The sequence below is a fragment of the Eurosta solidaginis genome, chromosome 5 (assembly GCF_040869045.1).
Source record: "Eurosta solidaginis isolate ZX-2024a chromosome 5, ASM4086904v1, whole genome shotgun sequence".
NCBI classification, from domain to species: domain Eukaryota; kingdom Metazoa; phylum Arthropoda; class Insecta; order Diptera; family Tephritidae; genus Eurosta; species Eurosta solidaginis.
Window position 1 is genome coordinate 28,539,799 of NC_090323.1, and position 23,599 is coordinate 28,563,397.

At 35.3% G+C, this 23,599-nt stretch overlaps 1 protein-coding gene across 8 annotated transcripts in view; it reads left to right on the top strand.

Annotated features, from left to right (window-relative positions):
• Nucleotides 1–23,599, top strand: part of bbg (big bang) — a 753,080-nt gene that overhangs the window by 652,278 nt on the left and 77,203 nt on the right. For 2 of the 8 annotated variants that reach the window (XM_067756839.1, XM_067756838.1), the window contains exon 1: nt 10,990–11,867. The exons of the other annotated variants lie outside the window; for them this stretch is intronic. The gene's annotated coding sequence lies outside the window, so the exon portion shown is untranslated. Of the gene's footprint in view, nt 1–10,989; nt 11,868–23,599 lie in introns of those variants that run through there. 8 annotated transcript variants of the gene reach the window in all.

Sequence of the window (23,599 nt, forward strand, 5' to 3'; positions counted from 1 at the left end):
TTTAGTTTGCTGTTGAGTAATGATCCAACAACATAATGAGTTCCATGATGAGATGTTTATGGTGCTTTTATTCTAGTATGTATTTACAAATTTTCATATTACTGTCTTGTTTTAGTGACGATGCTTAAATTAGTTTCTTAGTACTTGTAATTAAATCAAATTGTTTGAAGCTTGCTCCGTAGACGTCCCAATTAGACTGGGCGAAATTAAGCGAAGGCGAGAGGTGCACATGATCGACCAAGCACGAAAGGCGTGTGTTCAAGCGCGGGGCTGTAAAGTGTCGAAGATTATGTGCAGGTCTTACAACTTTAGACTAACAAAGTTGCTTCTACCATTAAAAAGAAAGGACTGTAGACTCATGACTGGGCACTGCCTTCTGGCGTCACATGCCTTTAAATTAGGCTTGGTCAGTGATAGCAGATTTAGGAAGTGCGGCCTGGAGGAGGAAACGATCGAGCACGTTCTGTGCTCTTGCCCTGCTCTTGCCAGGCTAAGACTCCAGCTATTAGGAGTGATACAGCTGTCAGATCTGGAAGCAGCAAGTGGCTTAAATCCAAGGAAGCTTCTAGTATTTGCCAAGAGGACGGAGTTATTTTATAACATAGGTCCTGGTTTTTGATAGGGGTTTTCAGTTTGGTCGTTAAAACAGAAGGTTTTCCTTTCAGAGTATTTTATGGTCTGATAAAACAATGAGCTTTTCGAGAAAAGTTGTACTAAGTTGCTTTCCCTTTCTCATTGCACATCGCTCTAGACACGATCAATCCAGCGGTCTTTTCTGCAGAAAAATCGACTTGAGGACAAAAATTCAAAAATGTGTTGATCGTTTTTCCGTTGCTTCAGAGTGTCGTTCTACACTTATAGCGTTTATCATAAGTCTTGGTGTCTGTCTGTTCATTTATTATAAAACTGGCCATTTCACAATCTCTGCTTTCGTAGCTAACGAGTTTGATTCTGTCTTTATTAAAATTTCATTTTTGCAAACTATTTTTTTTCTTTGAAACGCTAATCGCTACAATCTTGGGCCTGAAATAGCCGATAAGTGTAGGCCACTTTTAGAGCTCCGTACACGATTTACGGGCTTATAGGAGCCCTTCGTTGTAAATGTGCTTGCCTACGGTTTAAAGCCTAACTCTATCATCCATCAGTCTGCTTAGCAACGATACTGGCTAGATAGCTTATCTGTCCTACCCTGCAGGGCCAAAACGTTTGTCCTAGTAGATATTCTTCGTCATGTGATTACTTAAGCCTGCTAAAATCCAATAAGTCTATTGTTAAGTTCCCATTAGTCCATAAAATATGAGTCTCTGCACTTTAATGCTCTTTACATAACTTTAAATGTCATTTTGAGAATGTTGATCTTGCCGAGATTGCCAACGATGGCACCATCTGTTTTTTCATAGATTGTACTAAATATATTTCAGTTAAGAAAAATTACGTGTTCAGTCGGCAGACCATTACTTTGCTGAGAGATTATATAAAATGCAAAAACTTACCCCAGAGTTTCTGAGGCATGGTGCTGACTTGACAGACCTTCCTAAAGTACTAATCAGGATTGTTGCTTAGCCTCGACTCTTGTGATAACTTTCAGTAGGTGTTTTAGTTTAACCTCGATTTAGACCCGCCCAAAAAGCCGGAATCTTAGTGCTACCTCCCTTTGGCTTATATCCTACTGTCATTGTCAAATCGCCACTTTTCACATCCTCTATTTGACTTGCAGATTTCGATGTAGTTTCTACCTCGCTATTGGGGTCCATCTGTCTAGGAGTTTTACGTCCTTTCTGCCGAATGTTACCTCTTCTGTCTATTGCTCGAAGCTTATTCCAAAACAATTTGTTGAATTATTTTTCCTGCTCAGAGGAAGCTCTGAGTTATTACTTACGAAAACTCCAGCTTCATTGAATAGCACTAGTGCGCTCATATATAGTGGTCCCTGAAATCACCGTGAACCTGTAAGAAGCATGCTTTGAATATTTTATCAGCATTTTAATCGGACCATCCTTAGCTTCATCTTCGGAGGAGGAGGTGCTCCGCTGTGGTAACATCACATGGTAGTTCTGTTGTCTGTCACTTGTTTTTAAGCAAAGAAAACATAAAAATGCTCGACACTTCTCAACGAAAACACAAAGAGTCGGACATTATGTGGGCATGTCCACCAATTATCTTTTAAAGGTCAAGCAAGGGGAGGTTTTAAACTATTCACAAATTTAGCTGATCTCACGCCTGCAAGGTGACAAATTTTAGTCCCATGATCTCGTGAGTAGTCGTTTATGACTTCAATGAACCATTGCAGATGAGGCTTGTTAGCCAAAGTTTACGACAAGGATTTTAAAGCCATTATTGGATTTCATCACGTCACTCCTTTTAACGCCACTCTATCATGTACATAGGTATATACATATGGATGTATGTAATTGTGTGCCGCAAAAGACCACCGATCACTTTTTAACACGGAGCTCTTGAGGCTATCGCAGTAGAGATCGCTCTTTGGTTATGCGACAATCACTGCACTTTATATTTGTCATCCGCAAGTAAACATCAATTGAGCGTAACGGCGGTAAAGAGCAAAGTAAAATCACGCAGTTGTCAGCAAGTAACAAAAAAAAAAACAAGAAATTTTAAATTATTTATTATTGAAAAGTATGAAGAGTAAATAAAGCACAAATGGGCAATATAGTTTGCAAAAAACACTGTTCGTGAAATATATACGTCAACAGCTTTAAAAGTAGCAATTTATATGCCTCCTCATGTTTGATATATGTACATATAAATACAGTGGCTGTCAGGAAAATGGAGCAGACGAATAAAGGAATACATAGTTTTGACTGTAACAGGATGGCGGTTCTAAATGAGAATGTGGTAGCGATGGCACTTGAGGGTGCTTACGCATCACACTGCCACCTAGGTTTGTCAAAGTGGCTTCCAAGAAATCTATAGAACCTCTACTACACTAAACCAAGACAAACTCTTCTACAGGACCTATACTGCACTAAATCAAGGCAAATTCTACTTCAGAGGAAAACGAGTGCTCCACCGCACTACCTGATCTTAAACGTTTTGGTGCAAACTATATAAGCCAACAGACATTTAAGCACAGAAATTTAAAAAGGTATTACACAGAATGTCGCCATTTCATCACAGCTCTTTGCAATTGTATAGCTTAAAAAAGTGAGGTAGATAGTCAGCGTCAAACTCTGTCACTGTTAATTCGTGGTCTATCAGGGATTGCTTGACCTCACTTGTAGTGGAATTGGTCTACTTTTTGATAAGTATTACTAGGCTGTCGAAGTTATGCTGAGGTCTTTCTGGCCTGTGGTTGAGTGTAAGCGCTCAGCAGAGCTTTTAAGGTTCTCCAAAAATCATCTATCAATGGTAATGGATTGTTAACAGAGCACTCCTGTGCTTTATGCAGACTGCCTTAATATCCTGAACAGCCCTACTGCATTAGGTGAATGTAGGATGCCGAGGTGGAATCATTCGCATTCTTTCTGCTCCAGTCTTTGGCATGACGAGGCGTAAATATCTCGGTCAGGACTTATTGGATTCTCTGAAGAAGGTAACCAGAGTCGATGTCTGCCTTATCCGCAATTTTATCGTTGCCACGCTGGTATACGTTTAATAATTAATGGCTGATTTCACCGTTAGAGAATGTGGTAACAACAAGGACCAGAGAAAAAACGTTCAGGTGAGCTATTCTTTTACTGGGCAGCGACCATATAACCTAACGTCAGCTTACGTCCTCCAGTTAAGTTGCATCTTAATTTGTTCCCGAAAGGTGAAATTTTAGCTGGTAAGAAAGAGAGCAGAGATAGAGACCGCAATAGAAGAGCGAATGGTTGTAGAAAGTAAAAGTGAGAGGGAGAGTGAAAGTTGAGAGTTGGACTTGGAGTGAGGGTAACAGTGAAAATTAGATAGACAGTGCAAAAAATTATTTAATTTCGAAAATGGTGATCGGGCAGAGTAGCATCTTTGGGTATCAGTTTGGCTTACAACTGTCCGGCTCTGCATCCGATTACCACCATCTTTGAGGTAGCAATTAAGACTGCTGTGTAGAACTTTGCGTGACTGTCTCCTATTTGTTTTTTGTAGGGACAGTCACTTCCACAGAAAAATATTCTAAACATTGTGTGTGCCATTTTGTCTACGATCTACTGTAGCTACTAACGTAAAGCAATCAGTGCGTCATTAGGGTTACCAATAGCCAAGTCTTGCAATTGATGCTTTACAAATGCAGAAAATATGAAGATAAATGCGTGCACAGATTGTTTATTAGTGTAAGTGTATTTAGTTCAAAAAGGCGGACAAATGGTTTGAAAATTAGAAATAGGAGGGAGTGGCATAAATTGCGTTGCACGGTAGCAAAAGCTAAAACATATAAGTTTTTAAAGTACACACGCTCGTACAATTCCTTAATTGAACTTGGGAAGTCAATCGTACCAGAAGAGAATAGAGGACACAAAGCAAAAACCACTACGTTCAGTTCCATTGAGTTGAGCTTCATTGAATAGCGCATTATTAAGGTGTAATTAATAAAAAATTGTTTTATTTAAAGCTCAGCTAGAGACATCATGCAATGCAATGCAATGCGACAGTGGCATGCAGCACAAAGCCAATGTTCGCTTATAAAAGGAAAGATAAATGTAACTACATAATAGAAATATTTATTACGCAATTTATTTTGTTTTATTATTTAGCGTGAAAATAAAAATTACAAATTAATTTTCATTGACTTTTCTCAAGGCGAATATGCTTGTGTTGTATGTTTGCTACATTGTCTCTTTGTTGCTTGAATTGTCAATTTTGTAGGGCACACAGTATACGCTTTTGTGTGGCAATAAAATCAACAAACAGTCGTTGACAAATTAATAAAATCAATTTTGCTGACTGTGTGGCCCCTTTCTATTAGGAAAAATAAGCTGTAGTATGAATTTAGGGAAGGGGAAAAAGAAGAGGAGAAAAAGACGACCCACCAACCAGAGTCGGTCTGGAATATGCCAGCGCTGCTGGAGTGGCGAATTAAAGTTTTTTATGAGCTTTGCTATTGTTGTGTGTTTTAGTTTATGTACATTTTTTAGCAAGTGCTATGATTTTTTGATTTACTGGAGTAGAGAAAGTTATTTCGAATAAAAGGTAACTTTCGGTTTCTATTTTGTGTTGACACTAAAGTTCTTATTCAGGTGAAAAAACGAAATGGAAAAAAGTGAATGAAATGAAAGGGAAGGAGAGGAAAGGGAAAGGGAAAGGGAAAAGAAAAGAAAGGAAAGGAAACGGAAGGAAATAAAAAGAAAAGGAAAAATAATAAGAGGGAACATAAAGAAAAGAAAAGAAAGACTAGAAGTCAAAGCCGGAATCAAAACCAGAAGCCCTAACCAAAACCGGATGGTATGTTACCAGTTTGTTATCTAAGTGTTAATAGTTTTTTATATACAAGTTATCGGTTTGTTATCGATTTATTATCGGAAAAGTATCGAATATTTATCGAAAATGTATCGATTTAATTTCGAAAAGTTACCAATTTGTTATCGAAAAGCTATTGATTTGTTATAGGGATGTTATCAATTTCTTATCGGTGTGTTATCGATTTTCTATGAAAAAATTATCGACTTGTTATCAAAAAAAATATTGATTCGATACAGAAGACTGATCGATTTGTTATCAAAAAGTTATTTATTTGTTGTGGAAAATTATCGATTTGTTATCAATAACGATTAGCTATTCGAGTTTTACCAAAATGTTATAAAAAAGGTATCGGCTTGTTATCAAAAAGTTATCTGATAGTAGAGTGTTGTTGTTATCGGCGTGTTATCGATTTATTACTGTACATGGGTTTGTTATGAAGTAGATACAAAATTTCAATATGAAGTCAAGGGCACATTTGTTATCTGCGATAACAATCGTATCGGTTTTAAACTCGTCGATAATAAGCCGATAACTAACCGATAACTCGACAATAACTATTCGCTATCGATAATAATAATAATTTGATGGTATTAGCAGCCGACGAGGCTCATGAAAAGCCTGAAATTATTTGTTTCTGGTAAAGTTGCCTCTGGGTGTGGTCAAGTGAATTTACCTAGACGTGCATCTGTATAGTTATCGAACCTGCTTGAGTCATAGTGAGATGTTCCTCATATCTGCACGGCACGTGCAAAATGATATCAACTCAGCATTCCATCTTTGGTACTCCGCCTATCACACCGAATGTCCTGGGTTCAAGTCCCGGACAAATCAACATCGAAAATTTAGACAAAGGTTTATTACTATTGGAAACAAGTTTTTCTAAGTGCGTCCCTCGGCAGTGATTTGGCAAACACCCCGGATGTATTTCTGGCATTAAAAGCTTCTCAGTGGAAATTCATCTGCCGTACGGATGCCGTTCGAAGTCGGCATAAAACATATAGGTGCCGGCCCGTAAATTTTTTTCAGAAATTAGAAAGGAACGGACGTAAATTCGAAAAGAATCTGGGCCTAAATCTCCTCGGAGGTAAATCGCGCCAAGTACTTATTTTTTTTACACTATACAGAAAGTTGTATGTTATACAACTTCTCATGCTCCTGCATACAATCCAAAGATTTTGGGGAGTCACATTCTTTTTTTCCGAAAACTGTGATAAACTGGTCGATTCGGAAGTATAGTGTTCCGTTTTGATCAGGTTGTATGCTTATCTACATTTTATACATTTAGACACTTCGCCTCATTCCTCTCACTAACTTATTTGAATTTATAATATCATGGTTGATAATTCTTTACCTTTTACAAAACATAATTGAGATAATATAAAATATTTTGACTTAAAGTTAATTTATTAGAGTTTCTCCACGCTTCATTCGAAATTTCTTTCACTGCCTCATATACTTTATAAAAAATCTACGTTGTAGGTGAAGGCGGGATTTGGTAAATAGTTGTTTAATACAAAAGGACCTATAGAATGTGTGAATAGTTGACTTGTGCTTAAAATTACTGGAGGAATAGGTTGTTAATAAAAAACGGATGGATTCGCCTAGAGATTCAGAAACATCAACAACGCCAGTTGTATCTGTAGACTTTTCCCATATGAAAAAATTGATTGCCGAAGACCAAAAAAGGTTTATAACTAGAGCGAAAATCAGTGTACATAAATAAAAGTTATAATAACACGGTTGAGAAGTTTACGCACTCGAAGTTGTAGGGCTGCTGAACGAAATGCATGCAAGCATTCGCCGTGTGTGTGCGCATGAAGTGGTAAGAACTGTGTGTATGAGGACTTGTGATGCTATTGAAGTAGGTAGCATTACAAAGTCTGCAAGAACCAGTATACTCCATGAAATGTGCAACAATATTTTTTATTTGGTTGATTATTTTTGGATAATAATAAGTACTTCTTGCTTCTGGTCATAGGTCTTCCGAGCACGACTTATATTTTTACATAAAAAAATATTTTTTTTAATTAATATGCATACATTACTCACAACAAATACATTAAAAAGCCAAATTGACTGTTAAAACCGGAAAAAAGTCAGTTAAACGGAAGTACACACGTAATGGAATTAGTTAAAAAGAAAAGAAAATTAAGCATAAAATTAGCAAAAGCTGAAAATGCAACAATTTAACTAATATTTCGTACAGAAATAAGAACTCAGCTCCAAAAAGGAAAGAAGATATTAATTTCACGGCGCGCCTCTAAAATATTGCGGTAGAAGGAAGGCAAGACAGCATAGTAAGACAAATATTACTTTAGAACGAACTTGAAGACTCGCTGACTGACTGGCTGTCAATACATATGTACTTACCTATATGGTTGGATATATTAACTTGAAGACAGATACTAAATATGCATTTGTGGTATATTTTTAGTTGATGTAAGCGCGATTATATTTTTTCAATTTTGTAGTTCGACGGCCGCTTAACATAACGTTTAACTTTTTTTGAGGAATGTAAAGGGAGGGGTACTGCAAAAAACACCGGCTCTAATTGTTTAATTTCTAGTTGTGCATAAGCGACAATTTTTGTCAGTTAAAGCAAAAATTCAAGGAAAGAGAAAAGTATGAGAGAATGCTGAGTAGTTTGAGAGCCAAATAGAAAATAAGCAGGCTTAAGCTTTGCAGGAATGAGATAAATGATCACTTCAGAGTATAAGAATGTGTGAGATCTGGTTGGAAGCAAACGCAAACTGAGTTCAAGTCAATAATTCTGAGTAAAATTAGTGCAAAGTTGTGCGCTTAAGTCCAGCTAGTGGTGCCAACATGATAATGTGCTACTGTTTTTTAATACACTATTGTTGTGTTTGCGAGAAAGCAAAACTTTATACAGAGCACACTGAGAAAAGAAACTAGGTGAGAACTCTTGCTTCTCTGAGATTTTTTATCTTGTGTAGTTTGCATTTTCATTAAGTGATCAATTGCCAAATTGCTGTTGCGAACATCATACGCATCAGCGTAAATATGTTCAGTGATCATATCATATAAGATCATATCACATTAGAAAACACCATCATTCACATCAAGTAACACCACTACACTTGATAAAAATTTAGGAAATGATAAGTTGTGATGGTATATTTCGCTGATTTAAGTAACCGCGTTTCATTAAATATTACAATATCATATCAAACGAATCAACGTATCACCATATCAACTTATATTTATGACCGATTATCTTAGCCATTCGTGAACCAAATGATTTGATTACGATACACCCTGTTTTCACTACCGCGAAAGAAGTTGGTCTAGATAATACGATATCTAAATAGGTGTCAGGGAATGTTATCATAACAATTTGGATCACATCATATGCTATGATATTCATCAGAGCATATTAAATCAGAACAAATCAAGTAAAATAATTCAAGTTTAAGTGGATGCGAATGAATGATATCATAGCCTAGAATATTTTAGTTCAAATGTAATCATATCAATGTAGCAAAGACAATATCATGATGTATCATAACCGATGATGTGATATCAAACCAATTATAACTATTATCGTTTAGATATCGAAGCATGAGTCATATTTGGTAATTTGATAAGATAGCATATGGAAGTCAGTTAGAACAACATGAAATCATAGCAAAGCACACATCAAATTAGTTAAAGCGTATCAAATCAACGGAGGCAACATCATATCGTAGCAAAGTATACATACATCTGAATAGGTCATGTCAAGCCACTTGAAACAACATCATATCATATTAAAGTGCTCTTCAATGGTATGTTTTTGTTGTAGCGATAAGGTTGCTCCCCGAAGGCTTTGGGGAGTGTTATCGATGTGATGGTCTTTTGCCGGATACAGATCCGGTACGCTCCGGTACCATAGCACCATTAAGGTGCTAGCCCGACCATCTCGGGAACAATTTATGTGGCCACATTAAACCTTCATGCCATTCCCTCCCTCCCCATCCGCAAGTTCCATGAGGAGCTTGGGGTCGCCAGAGCCTCGTCTGTTAGTGAAACAGGATTCGCCGCGGATAGGTGAGGTTGACAATTGGGTTTGGAGAAGCTATATATTGCGCTGGCAACCTGAAGGGTTGCGCTACACAGCCCCTTCAATCTTGTATTTTAGTCGCCTCTTACGACAGGCATACCCACCGCGGGTATATTCTGATCCCCTAACCCGCTGGGTGGCTCTTCAATGGTATCACGTCATATGATGCCATGAGTGATATCATCTCTAAAATTTCACATTCCAGATCGATATAAATAAGTAAAGTACATATTATATTAAGTCCTTTCATATGAAGTGATATCACGCCCAAAATAAATACTTAATGTATGTATTAGGCCAAATCAAATCAGTTAAGACAATATCATAATAAAGCAAAGCACACAACAAATTAGATCGTTTCAAATGATGTCTTATCAAACTAGTGAAGGCAATATCGTATCATAGCAAAACCCACATCAAATTATAGTTTATTAGATAATGTGAGGTGATTTCAAAACACTTAAGACATGATAATATCTATCATAGCAAAGCATGCACGACATTCGATCATGTCATATGATTTGTTATCAAACCAGCTACCAGTTACATTTATCATGTGCAAAATAACCAAATAAGTTAAAATGCGAAATAATCAGTTGCTCGAAAAGGCAGCCGGGTTATGGTGATATTCCACTCAGCAGTCGATATATAAATCATGTCTTACAATATCGCATCGTATCAATTATCACTATACCAGTGTATCTAAGATCTTATCGCTTCATACCCAATTACTCTAAATTAGATCATTTCATACCGCCACCTGTGGCACAATGTCATCTTAACAACATAGTTGGAATAGGGTTAAGTCAAATCAAATCATGTCATGTCAGATAAAATGAGGTTATGCAATAGCAAATAAATTTGTATATGATATCAAACCACTAAACGTTACCTGCAGTAATATTAAAATAGAAATTAATCGTTAATATAAAGACTGTGGATAGAATCTCTATGAAAATACCATTTATAAATCATACACGTCACATGTTACATCACAACATCATATCTGATCAATTATAGTCGTATCAGGTCATATAAAATCACACTCCATAGAAGCAGTTCATACCAAAACAAATCACACAGATCATGATAGCATCACGTTATGTTACAAGAAATAACTGTCTTACAATCAAATTCCTGTGGAAAATAGCATGTGACGTCACATCAATAAATTTCATGCAATAAGCAATGAATTTATACAACAACCATCCTCTCCCCTTCGAAATTAGTCAAACACTTTTTGTTAACTGTTACTCCACTTCACATATATCTCACCGATCTCCAAAAATTATTGCCGCTCACGAGCGCCACTCAAACGCCACTTGAGCGCCATACTCCACTCTCATTTTGCTATAGCTCCAATTACCCGTGTGCTCTCTTGCTATCTCACCAACAACGGTACACATACCATCGCGCGCGATTCTTAACCGGCACTATATAGCGTTCCACACTAGTATCAACCCTTTTCAGCCCGCTTACGTTACAAAGTTCCAAAAAAATTCATTCAGTCAGTTGAACCGGCAGCAACACCAGCACCAGCAGCAAGAGCAACAACAGCAGTTGGTCTTGTGGGGGCTAACAGCTTGTGTATTGCTTAACATTCTTTGCGGCCAGTCAACCAAGTTCAGTTCGTCTTTGTTGCTCGCTTCGTCTGGTTCATGTTTAGTCAAACAAACGCTTACCGCTGGGGTTGCGGAAACTTTGCTAAGCGCACACGTTATACATTCCGCTTATTAAAACTTTTTTCTGCACAGCTGCTTCTTCAAGTTTCATTTCATTCTTCTTCTTGTTTGTGTATGTGTTTATATTGTTCTGTGACTGTATTGGTTGCGCATTTTTTTTTACCCGCTTGCGGCCAGTGAACCAAGCCTTCAGTCATTGCATAGCGCAAACAGTTGTATATTGAAATTTTTTCTTGCGTGCAAATTCTACAATTACAATTAATAAAAAGAAAATTTAAAAACCAAAAAAAGAGTTAATGAAAGGCACAACAAACAGTGTTTTATAATTTTTTTATTCAAACCATATAAAATCGACCAAACAAACGTGTAGAAGTTACCCCCTCTGCGTAGAGGTAAATATAGATTGTGCTAGTGGGATCGCTAGCGCGTTGGTGCTGTGCGCTATAAAGAAGTAGATACGTGCCTGTAGTAATAACAAAAACAACAACACAAACCCTCTACAACTATCGTAAAAAAGCAAAGTGCAGAAATAATTCGCAAAAACCGGCTGTGGCAATTTTACCTTATGTGAAACAAACAAAGCAGTAAGCACGAAAAAAAATAAAGATTTAAAGTAAGCGCGAAGTAAAAAAAATAACGAGAAAAAATTAATAAAAGAATAATATAATATTAAAAAAAAAATTATTAAATGTGAGCCGCAATTAAAACCAACAAACGAAGACGAACAAGTAAGTGTAAGCCAAAAATAACAATTAAAAAGTCCTAAAAAAAAATATTTCATAAATTTTTGTCGATTTCGCAAATCAGGAAAACGTTCATAAATTTAATTGCGTTAAAAAAAACAAGCGAAGGTTAAGACTTCATGTAGTCAGCGTCATTAATTTGAGGAATTACGAGATTTATGAATGATTTAAAATAAAAACTTAAAAATTTCAAAGAAAAAATTATAGCCAAATAAAATGATTTCAATTCCTCAGCTGCATTGCCAAATCATAGAGATTGTAGTCAAAAAAAAATTATTTACTTTTATAATAAAAAAAATATACAAATTGAGATTATTTCAACTCCTTTTCACATAATTTTTTTTTTTATTTATAACATTTTTCAAACACAAAAAAAAATTATCAATTTAAATTTTTTCAGTTTCATTGCGGCTTTTTTTTTTTGTAATATGTATATAGTTTTTCAAACACAAAAAATATATTTCACACAACATTTTTTTTTTCAAATTCTAAAATTTATTGTTATGAATAAAATTAAATTTTCAATGCTATTACAGTTTCTAAACAGAAACAAATTCTAGTGCTAACTTTTTCGGCTGTCCCTATTCGTACGGAAAACTCAGTACAAAAACTTGGGAAGTTCTGTTTTGCTTTTTTTCTATTTTTCTTCATTTTACTTTATTCTGGACTATAAAAAAAAATTCCGGGCGATTAACCTCTTCCAAAACTTTTAGCTTGATTTTCAAACTTCTAGATATTAAAAAAATTTTTTAAATCGTTTATATTCAATAAGTTTTTCCAATTTCATTTCAAATAAATTTTTCAAACAAAAAAAATGTCTCACATTTTTTTTTAATTAATTGTTGATTGTTATAAAAAAATTTTAATTTTCTATGCTCTCGAATTTCCAAACATAAGCACACATTTTTACAAAAACTTCGAGTTTTTTGTTCTTGTTTTATTTACCTCTTTTTGCCATTTTTACTTTTTTTTACGATAAAAATGATATTTTTCTCAAAAATTGTGTTCAAACTTACGCTAGACTAAAAAAAAATGCATTCGAAATTTTATAAAATTTTTCAGTAACAAATTATTTCATAACAAATTCAAAAATTTTAGAAAAAAAAATATTTCAAAAATTGTTTGAAATGAAGATTCAAATGTAATAATTATTATAAAATTTTTAAAAAAGACTATTTTTCAGTATTTTTTTCCAAATATTCTACTCTTTTCTTAAAATTTCAAAATTTATGGTTGTTAAAAAATTGATTCCAAAAATTATTAAATATTTTAAACATACAAAATTATATTTTGTTCAAATTTCTGCTTTATTTCAAAATGAATTTTATTTTTCAACAACAAGCTATTTCATAAAATTTCCCATACAACTTTTCCTAAATTTTTATTTCCATTTTTAAACTACAATAAACAAATGTACTCCATTATAGGTTAGGTTAGGTTAGGTTAGGTGGTAGCTGCCCTGATGAGGATAGCTCACTTGGACAACACGAAGGTCCGTTGTGATACCACATACACCAAAAATAACGGTGACTTAGATCTAGCTACTTAGAGAATCGTTGGGTAGCAACGATAAAGCTCCGAATGATACCGATCTCAACTTTGGATAAATCCTCGGGAGATCCAAGAGAGTCGCGACCGAAGTACTTTCGCCTAGTTCTGGCAAAAGCTGGGCATTCAAGCATAAAGTGATTTGGTAATTCCACCTCATCACCCTCCATACAGCTGCAGCAGGATGGAGTTTCCAGTATATTGAGACGTACCGTATGAATACCCATGGGACAGTGCCCTGTCAAAACCCCACTGACCATTGATAGGTGAGCCTTGGTGAATCCAATTATTTCTGCAGACCTCCTGCCATCCACTTTCGGCCAGAAAGATCTTGCTACCCTGCAAGACGTGGTGTCCGCCCAAAGTTTGCTGAGCTGACTCGAGGCCCAGCTATGGAGGAGCAATCCACAGGTGGCCAGCGGGATCCTGAAATCCCCACAACCATCTTCATCCGGTTCAGTTGTACCGATGCGGGCTAAGAGATCCGATTGACAGTTATCCGGGATATCACTATGGCCCGGGACCCAGATAATCTTAATTGTAAAATAATTCGATGCAATCGCAAGAGAGGTCAGGCACTCCCAGACCATCCTCGACCGCACTGTAGTTGAACTCAAGGCCTTGATAGCTGCTTGGCTATCAGAGTAGATGTTAAATTCCCTAACCGTAGTAGCACTGGATAGCATTCCGTCCACCGCATCCTTAATCGCAGAAACTTCCGGTTGGAATACACTGCAGTGATCAGCCAACTTAAACTTGCGGCTTAAATTTAGCTCTTGACAAAAAGTCCATATCCCATATCGCGAAGCCTGACCAACGTTGCCCATTGCACTGACACTAAGATTTTGGAGGTGCTCGCCGTGTTCAGTGCTTTCCACCAGACCAGCACCCCATATAGCAGAATCGGTTGGACCACCATCTCATAAAGCCAGTGTACTACTCCTGGCGAGAGTCCCCATCTCTTTCCGATAGCCCCTCTGCAGCAGTACAAGGCAATGGCGGCCTTCCTGGCCCGATCTTCCACATTTGGTCTCCAGGACAGTTTCTCGTCCAAAACAATCCCCAAATATTTAACCCTATCAGAAAGTACCAACCTTACCCCTCCAATGGAGGGAGTTCTGAAATCGGGCATTTTATATAACCAATTCCGCTTTTCCCGGGTTGACCGCCAATCCACATGCCCACCTAGCCACAGTATCCAGGTAGCCCTGCAGAACATCGCGCACGGTGCCCAGAAATTTGATTCTGACTAGGATAGCGAGGTCATCTGCATAGGCAACCACCCGACAACCATTGGCTTCCAGCTCTACAAGAAGCTCGTTGACTACCACAACCCAGGGGAGAGGAGATAGGACACCCCTCTGTGGCGTGCCCCTGCACACCTTCCCCTTAATTATGGCCCCTCCCCACTCCGCTGCGACAATTCTGCCGCATAGAAGTTTGATAATAAATTCAGCCAGAGCCGCCTCGACTCCTAAACCCAAGACCTCTTTCGATTGCCCCCGGTAAGACATTGTTAAAAGCCCCTCGATGTCTGAAAATGCTCCCAGAGCATACTCTTTGTGTTCTTGGGACCCCTCTATTTGCTTTACAATCGAATGGAGAGCCATTTCCGTCGATCTGCCCTTGCAGTACGCATGCTATGAAGCCGACAGTAACACCCCAGGTATCCTTTCCCAGCCTTTCCTTTCCTTATTTTTCAAAAATGTTTAAATTTTTTGTTCCGTTTAAATTTTTAAATTTGTTAAAAATAAGACTAAAAAAAAATCATTTCCAAAAAAACTTAACCAAAGAAATGCACCGTAACTTATTGCGGAACACTTTCGTTTTTGCCTAACCATATTTATCCGCCTGTCACCTCATTCGTATGGCCTATGCAACAAAAAAACCGCAATACACGCGCAACAGATGTCAATGTTAATTAGTGACACAGGCGGTAATTGAGGTAAACGCGATTTGGCTTAGTAGGTTAAGAATTTTCGGTGAAAGAATTTTAAAGAGAAACAACTAAAGAGGCGCCAATGCTCTAAACCAAAACTCCCCAGGAATTTTAAAACTGGTAGGGACGAGGAGGATGCTAAGCTCTGGCCAGTACAAACAGATATTACCTGTTTGGACAAGATATTAAAAGAAATCCAAGCAGAGATTACGCTATATAACTCTAATAGTGGTCTGTGATTGATTTATAGATTTCAGAACATTTGCCGATACGCCTTAAGTCTACAAGTTATGGTAAAGAACGACTTATCACTTGAGGAGGCTGCAGGCATTTATTGATTCGAAATTACTTCAAGACATCCCTGCGTTGAGCACCGAAGCAAAGGCTTATAAAACTCTGCGAGTATTTCGCTCAACCGTGATTAGGAAGCATAGAGGGATTGCAAATGAGTTAACCTATTAAACTCATCGTACATAAGTTAATATTGGATCAGTAAGTTACCCCATCCAATTCTTGGTGAAACCATCTAACAGCTGTAAATATAAAAAAACCAATCCTAATGGTGGAACAAACTTAAAAGTGAAAAAAAAATACTTTTAAAAAGGAAACTGCACCAAAAAAATGTCCGAACTGAAACCAAACCATGGAAGAAATTAAAACCTTTAACGAAGCCTTAAACAAAAACCGGAAACGAAAGTGAACCCAAACCCGGAACTAAATCCACTTTGAAGAATAATCCGAAAGTTGAATCCGAAACACTTTGGAAACGAAACTCAATGCCAGAAATAAACTAAGAACGAATTTGGAACAAAAATTTGAATAATCCCAACATTGACTAACGTAGTAGAACAAAGTAGAGCCAGTTTACAAACGCACTAATAAATGATATAAAAAAATGAATGCCAACTGAAACCTATACAAGAAACTAAAACGAGCCCGAAATTTAAACCAAAGTCGGAAAAGATAAAAAGATAATGTTTAACAACGGAATCGAAACTAAAATTAGAACACACATAAAACCAGTTTTAAGGAACGAAAAGGGCGAATCCCACAACAAACTCGGAACTAATGTGCCAATGATAGAGTGCCAAAAAAGGTGAAACTGAAACAATTTGAAAACTAAACTTAAAAGGAACGAAACTAAAACCGAAACAGGATCTTTGCCAAAACCAATTCAATAAAAATGCAGAATCGAAAGCTCTTTAGATGAAAAGGCGAAACCGAAAAAAATCACGAACTTAAAGCAAAACTAGAACGAAACTGCTGGCACAAAATTGCAACCGAAACGAGCTCGAAAGCGATTCGACAAACGAAAGAAAAATCATAGCCGAAATCAAAGCGAAAGCAGTTTTGTACAATGAAGGAACGCAATCAAAACCATTTTGAAAGAACACAACCGGAACTGTATTTGGAATCGCTTGCATGGCTTGAAGCAAAATGTTTATTTTTTTAAGACTTTAAGCTGACAAATATCCGCAGAATTTTTATTATTCTAATTTTCAGCTAACGTTTTTATGTTCATTTCAGTACTTATTTCTCGATATTTTATAATTTGTGTGGTTATTTTTTGTGATAACTGAAAGGCACCTCAGCATACCTCTTTAAATCTTCAAAAGAGCCCATGTGCCATGCGCAATGAAGTGTAGCATTAATTGCTTTAGATGCCCAACACTAAAAAACGAAAATTACAAACAAAAGGCGCGAAAAGTACATAACGAAATTTGCTAAATTAATTAACTTCAAACCAACGGTGAGCTTGACGAAAAAAATTTTAAATGGAAAAATTTCAATAAATGTGTACAGTTGCGAACACGAAAATAGCAGTGGAAATTTTTGTAAAATGTTGTCAATTAAGTTCTCCTTCATCCTGAGGATGACTTTAGAATGAAGTCGAAGTATTGAAAAATAAAATACACATCCGGCCTTGAGCTTGACCAAAAATTTTAGGTAGCCGTAATTTAGGAAAAAGTTCTGGTGTATTTAGTAACTGAAGCAACCCAACTTAAAAACGTTTTCAAAAAAATTTCGAAAATTCGAAATAACCGAATTTCTTATTTCGAGTTTTTAGAATTGTTTTGACTATGCAGCTTTGTAGCTCAATCAATTTTAGTCTAACAAAGTACAAATTATAGGTATCACACAATTCACATTGATTTTTGACAATTTTTTTTCTGAAGGTTATTTCAGATTTTCTTCCATATAAAAAAAAAAACTATGGGAGCATAGCTTTGTACGGATGAAAATATACACACTCTACGGAAAAAAAGTTTTCAAAAATCAATACAAGTTTTGTGACACCTATAACTTGTACTTTGTTGCACTAAAATTGATTGGGCTACAAAACTGCATACTCAGAAAACTCTAAATAAAAAGTTTGAATTTTCGTAAAATTTTCCCCAATTTTCGAACTTTTTCGAAAACGTTTTTGAGATGGGTTTACATAGTTGCAGTAACGAAATGCATGCAACTTTTTTTTTTTTTAATTATCAAAAATTAAAAAAAAAACATAATTTAATCGACGAAAGTTGATAAAAGTCACCACTGCTATTTTCGTGTTCGCAGCTGTACTAAGCCCTTATATAAATATATGTACAAAACTTTGAGGCTTGAGTAGTGCAAAGCACTTGCTTTCCTATTCGTTTTAAATTTAATTGTTTTTTGCCTTTTTGCTTATTACATATTTACATAAATATGATATTTAGCGAATCTTTCTCAATTAAAAACAAAAGAAATTCCAACTCAAATGAAGAGCAAATTGTGAAAATTTTTACGTTATAGATATGTAGAAAAATAATAATACTAAAAAGTGAAATTTTCTTACTTTCGAAAAAACATAATATTGTTATAAGCCATAATAAATAAAACTGCGTTGCGGCATTTTCACTTTGCAAATAAACAAGCTCATGCAAATATTTCTTTATGCAAACTCGTAGCAAATATTTGTCGTTGGTGTGAACAGACGATAAAGCTAATTGAATAGGAAATTAAATGAAGATTGTGCTGTTGTTTGTATTTGAGTGCATATGCCGATTTTGTTGTTGTTATTCAGAAATTTTAATAATAATATTAGTATTTATTACTTTTGTATTGATACTAAGTAAAATATGTGAAAATCGAAAAGTTGTTTTCGTTGTGAAAAATGTGCTCATTTCTTATGGATTTCGAGTAAAGTGAGAGTGGGAGTGGAAGTGCGAGTTGGAGTGGTAGTTGGGGTGCGATTGAGTTGGAAAGGTAGTGGGATGAAGGTGAGAGTAGGAGTGGGAGCCACAGTTGGAGTAGGAGTGAGAGTCATAGCGAGCTTGTATAAAATTATAAGCAATTCTCCTTCTGTAAAGCTTACAAGATTCTTATACACTATCAAAAACGTTAACAAAAAATAAATAAAAACGAAAAATTTCAAAAAAATTCTACAATCAGCAACAAAAAAACGCACAAAAACTGCTACGCATGCGCATTGTCTGCGTGAAATGTAAATTTAATGTATTCGCAGGCTTGTCACACTATTAAAGCGTCTCTCACATTAGCCGCATTTCTTCAAGGCTGTGATGTGTACAATTTTTTCTGACATTTCCCCACACGCAGTAACTTAAGCATATAAGCAAATTTGGTAACGTGTTAACAACCTCGTTAAATGTGCTACATAAGCGACAAACGCACACCCACATTGGTTGAGTGGCGGAGCTGTGAGAATGAAGTATCGCAACTTTGCGCGGTGAACGCGAATTTCTTTTAATTTAATTATTCTTTGCACTTATTACTTATCTTTATTTTTTTAAGGCTTTCAAATGTATATACATACTTATTTAAGTGTATATTAGGTTAGTTTGAAGTGGTTGCCCGAGAGCTCTCTTAGACCAGTGACATAAGGCTCGTTGTGATACCACGAAAAATCGCCACCCCTTGTCCTCTTCGAGCCGTTTTGAGGAGTTGATAAAGGCTACCAAGTCATTGATGTAATACTCCACGGTCTGGCGCAGATTATCCTGAAAGAGAGTTCCCAAAAAACGCTGTTTAAAACGTCTGTAGCCAAAGCGCTCCCAACCTTTATGTATGCCTGGGCAGTGTCCAGTTAGTACTCCTACAAGTGTGGAAATTTCATCCCTACTTAGGGTGTAAGCTTGACGAAATCCTTTAGGACCCCATTTCGGCCAGGTTTTCTGCGATGTCCCTCACCCCGGTGTTGGCCATACCTAAGCATGTTCTTGGTCAAAAAAAAAACGACCTGGTCGTACAATGCCTGGCGAGCTCGTCTGTAATGCAGTTTCTCTCAATGTTCCTGTATACTGGTACCCATGTGGGCTGTACACGGTTATATTGGGCTATCTCTTGAAGAGATTGGCGACAGTTTAGTGTTAGTTCAGAAATGAAGGAGTAAAAGCCAGGAGAATTGGATAACACTCTTAAACGCAGGGCTGACGTTGCCGCTGCTCGAAAACCAGCAGATTTGATGGTAGGATACCAAGACTTATATAAAGAGCCGATCATACTTGATTTGTAGACTTTACCCAACAAGTTTAGATTTGATGTCCATTTCAAGTCTGCCCAAAATACGACTATCCCATAAAAAGGTATAGTTCAGATAATCGCGTTATAAATCCATCTACAAAAATTAGGGGGTGAGCCCACATTTCCTGCCATTGGCTCTTTTAAATGTATGTATATTGAATTGAGATTGAGATTAAGGTATCGGTCGATATACACGGATATTGAAGGAAGTCCTTAAAAACCGTTTGTCATTACAAATGTTAAAAGGGATACATACCAATATATGTAGAAGCAAACTATCGATAAATCGATAAAAAAAAACTAAAAATCGATGCATTTCGATTTCGAGTTTTGTGAATATCCCAAACAATGAATGCAGAAATGGACGCAAATCAAAACTTTACCAAATTGGGAAATTGTCGAAAAAAAGCTAGTATCGAATATTATCGAAAAAAACTAGTATCGATTGAAACACCGATCTCTAGCGAAATTTTTATTTCCTCTTCGATTTAAACATACTTTTGTGAAATCTGTTTCGATTTCGCTTTTATTTTTTATCGTTTAATATCGATATGTGTCTACTACTGATTTATGAATATCGATTGTTGTTTTATGTACGCTTCCTCAGGTTTTCGTTCACTACCGGTGTGTTGTTAGTTCACGTCAAGGGGCCGTGTTTCCTACACAGGCCACATACTTAACGCTGAACTGATTGTTTGATACTTTTTTTTTATTTTAGCCAATTGAGTGCGCATTCGCTTAAATAAAGCTTACATTGCATTTTAAATTGTCACACCGATACAATGGCCATCACTTACTTACCTCTTATCTATACATGGCTATACAGCTGCGCTCACAAAAATAGCAGTAGCAATTTTTATCACATTTCGCCAATTAATTTTTTATTATTTTATTTTCGATTGTTGGAGTGAAAAAAAAACAAATCTCAAAAAATGGTGATTAGCGAAGCATTGCTAATAATGCTTTGCTCAAAAATTCAAAGTCACTGATCAAGTTCTGTTGAACGAAAAATATTCCGCACTGTTTGGGATTAAGTAACAATATGGTATATTTAAACCAATTTGTGTAAAAAATTAATAGCAACAAAAAGGCAATACTGAAAGAAAAATTATAAAACGTGCAGTGGAGCATTAAAATGGGTGATTAGATAAAGGCATTTGCCATAACATCAGTATAAAAGCAGGTGAACTCGAGTTCAAAATTCAGCATCCGAAAGAAAGCTGATGAAGAAGTGATATTCAGAATATGTCCTAGTAACCATTGTCATGTGCAAAGTTTTTACATTTTCCTCAACATCAGCAATCTCGAAAATGTTTTCGAAATAATTCAGAAATTTCGGACCTTTTATTTAAAGTTGTTTGAATTTTTTTTTTTTTAATGAAGTTTTATAGCCCAATCATTTCAAAATTTACGAAATACAAGTTACAGGCCTCTCTAAATTTACATTGCTTTAAAAAAAATGTCCACAGTGTGTTTCAGATTTTTTTCCATATAAAAAATAAAGCTATATGCGCCCTTCGTATGGAAGCAAATATAAAACGCCATTCGAATAAAAACTTTGAAAAATTAATGCTAATTTTGAGAGACCAAACCTAAAACTTGTACTTTAACAAAGTAAAATTTATTGGGCTGCAAAACGGCATGCTAAAAAAATTTCAAAAACTTTAAATAAAAAGTTCGAAATATTCGAATTTTTTCGAAAACGTGTTTGAGATTGGTTTGCCTGTGCCTTAACCGAGTAAAATTGATTGCGCTGCAAAATTGCATATTCAAGAAATTCAAAATACTGAAAACAAAAAGTTGGAATTTCTTACAAATTTTTTCGAACCTTCGAATTCTTTCGAAAATATATTTAAAACTACTTTGCATAGTTTCAGTTACAAACTTAATCGAAGTTTTTTCTAAGAACTTAATTGTCAAAATTTGATAAAAGTTGCCACTTCTATTTTCGTGTTTGCTGCTGTTTAACTCCATATGAGGATATATACATGAGTACTCAACTATAAGCTATTCGGTGAACATATATAAATAAAAATATATACAATCCTACAAAACAAAGTCTTTTTGCCCTCTTTTTTTCACCTGTTAGCAAATTCTGCTGGTTACTGCTTCCATTTTAATTTAATTGTATGGCATAAATGTTTGCATAGGTACATTTGTACATATATACATACACATTTATGTATATCAACAACATTTCGTCTTCTGCTCTTCTTTGTTTGTGGTTTTGTAATGCGATTTGGGTATGCACTGGAAACATAAAAATTATTTCGAAATTAAAAGAAAAAAACAACAAAAAATGGTAACAAAAGTAGGGAATTGTTGATTTTGCAGTAATTTCCATTGTCAAAAATGCAATAAAAGCAAATGTTGTCGTACAAAAGAAGACTGTCTATATAAATGTATGTATATCTGCCTTAAAGTATACATATATCAATGAACTACATCGGTACTTAAAATTTTAAGCACATTTTGTGAAGTTACTTATACGAGTATCGTCCACATGCTGACTTTTATTTGGGTAATAAATTATGCAGTTTTATTAAACTTTCAAAGTCAGAGCAGCTAATTTTTTAAATAATTTAAAATTCAATTCAAGGTTGCATTAATGAGCGTAATCTTCATTTTAAAATATTTTAACCTTTTTTTTCACAAATACAAGATTTTTGAAAATCGCTGAAGTCCATACAAATCGATAAACATCGAGCCAGTTCTTAGTAAAAAAAACTTCAAAAAAATTTACTCCAAAAACCAATGTGAAATAATAATGAATTTGGTTTGAACTATTGAAAAGTATCGATAAACATTACATTTAATTGTCAATCGATACTACTTTTAAAATTTATAATAATCAATGAAAATCGAAAGCAGACACGAAGAAGACAAGCAATGTCAGAAACATCTAATTCGATAAAAATTCCAAAATAAAACGCAAAGTTGGGAATTATCGAAACTGCCTTTAAATATTTTGCAAGACAATGAAAACCCAGCCAAGCTAAGATTATATGATTTCTTAGTCTATTAGTTTTGAAAAGCCAGTCGCACTTCAAAAAAAATTGTATTTCACAAAAATCGATTGACATAATAAGAATCAATGCACAATAGTAAAAAAAGTAACCCACACCGAAATTATTGTTCAGTTATCGATTTTTTATCGACGAGTTATCGAAAAGTGCACGATTTTTTACAAAAAAGTTATAGATAATTTATCGAAAAGTTATCGGTGTGTTATCAAAAAGTTTCAAAGTTCAAAAAAAATTTTTATTTCACAAAAATCGATTAACATAATAAAAATCAATGCACAATAGAAAAAAGTTACCCACACGAAAATTATTGTTGAGTTATTGATTTTTTATCGACGAGTTATCGAAAAGTGATCGATTTGTTTTAAATAAAAGCATCGACTTGTTATCGAAACGTTATTGATTTCTTTCCGATAAAGATCGATGTTTTATCAAATTTTATTTAATAGCTCTGAATAGTTATCGATTTATTATAAATAGTGATAGATAATTTATCGAAAAATTATCGATTTGTTCTAGCAAATTTTACCAATTATCAAAAATTTATCGATTTTTAGTCGAAATATTATGGATTTCTTTCCGAAAAGTAAGCGAATTTTTATCAAAAACTTATCGCTTTTTTATTGAAAATAATCGATTTGTTGCGTAAAGCTATCGATTTCTTATCGTAAAGTTATCGTTAACAGAAGTTAATGATTTGT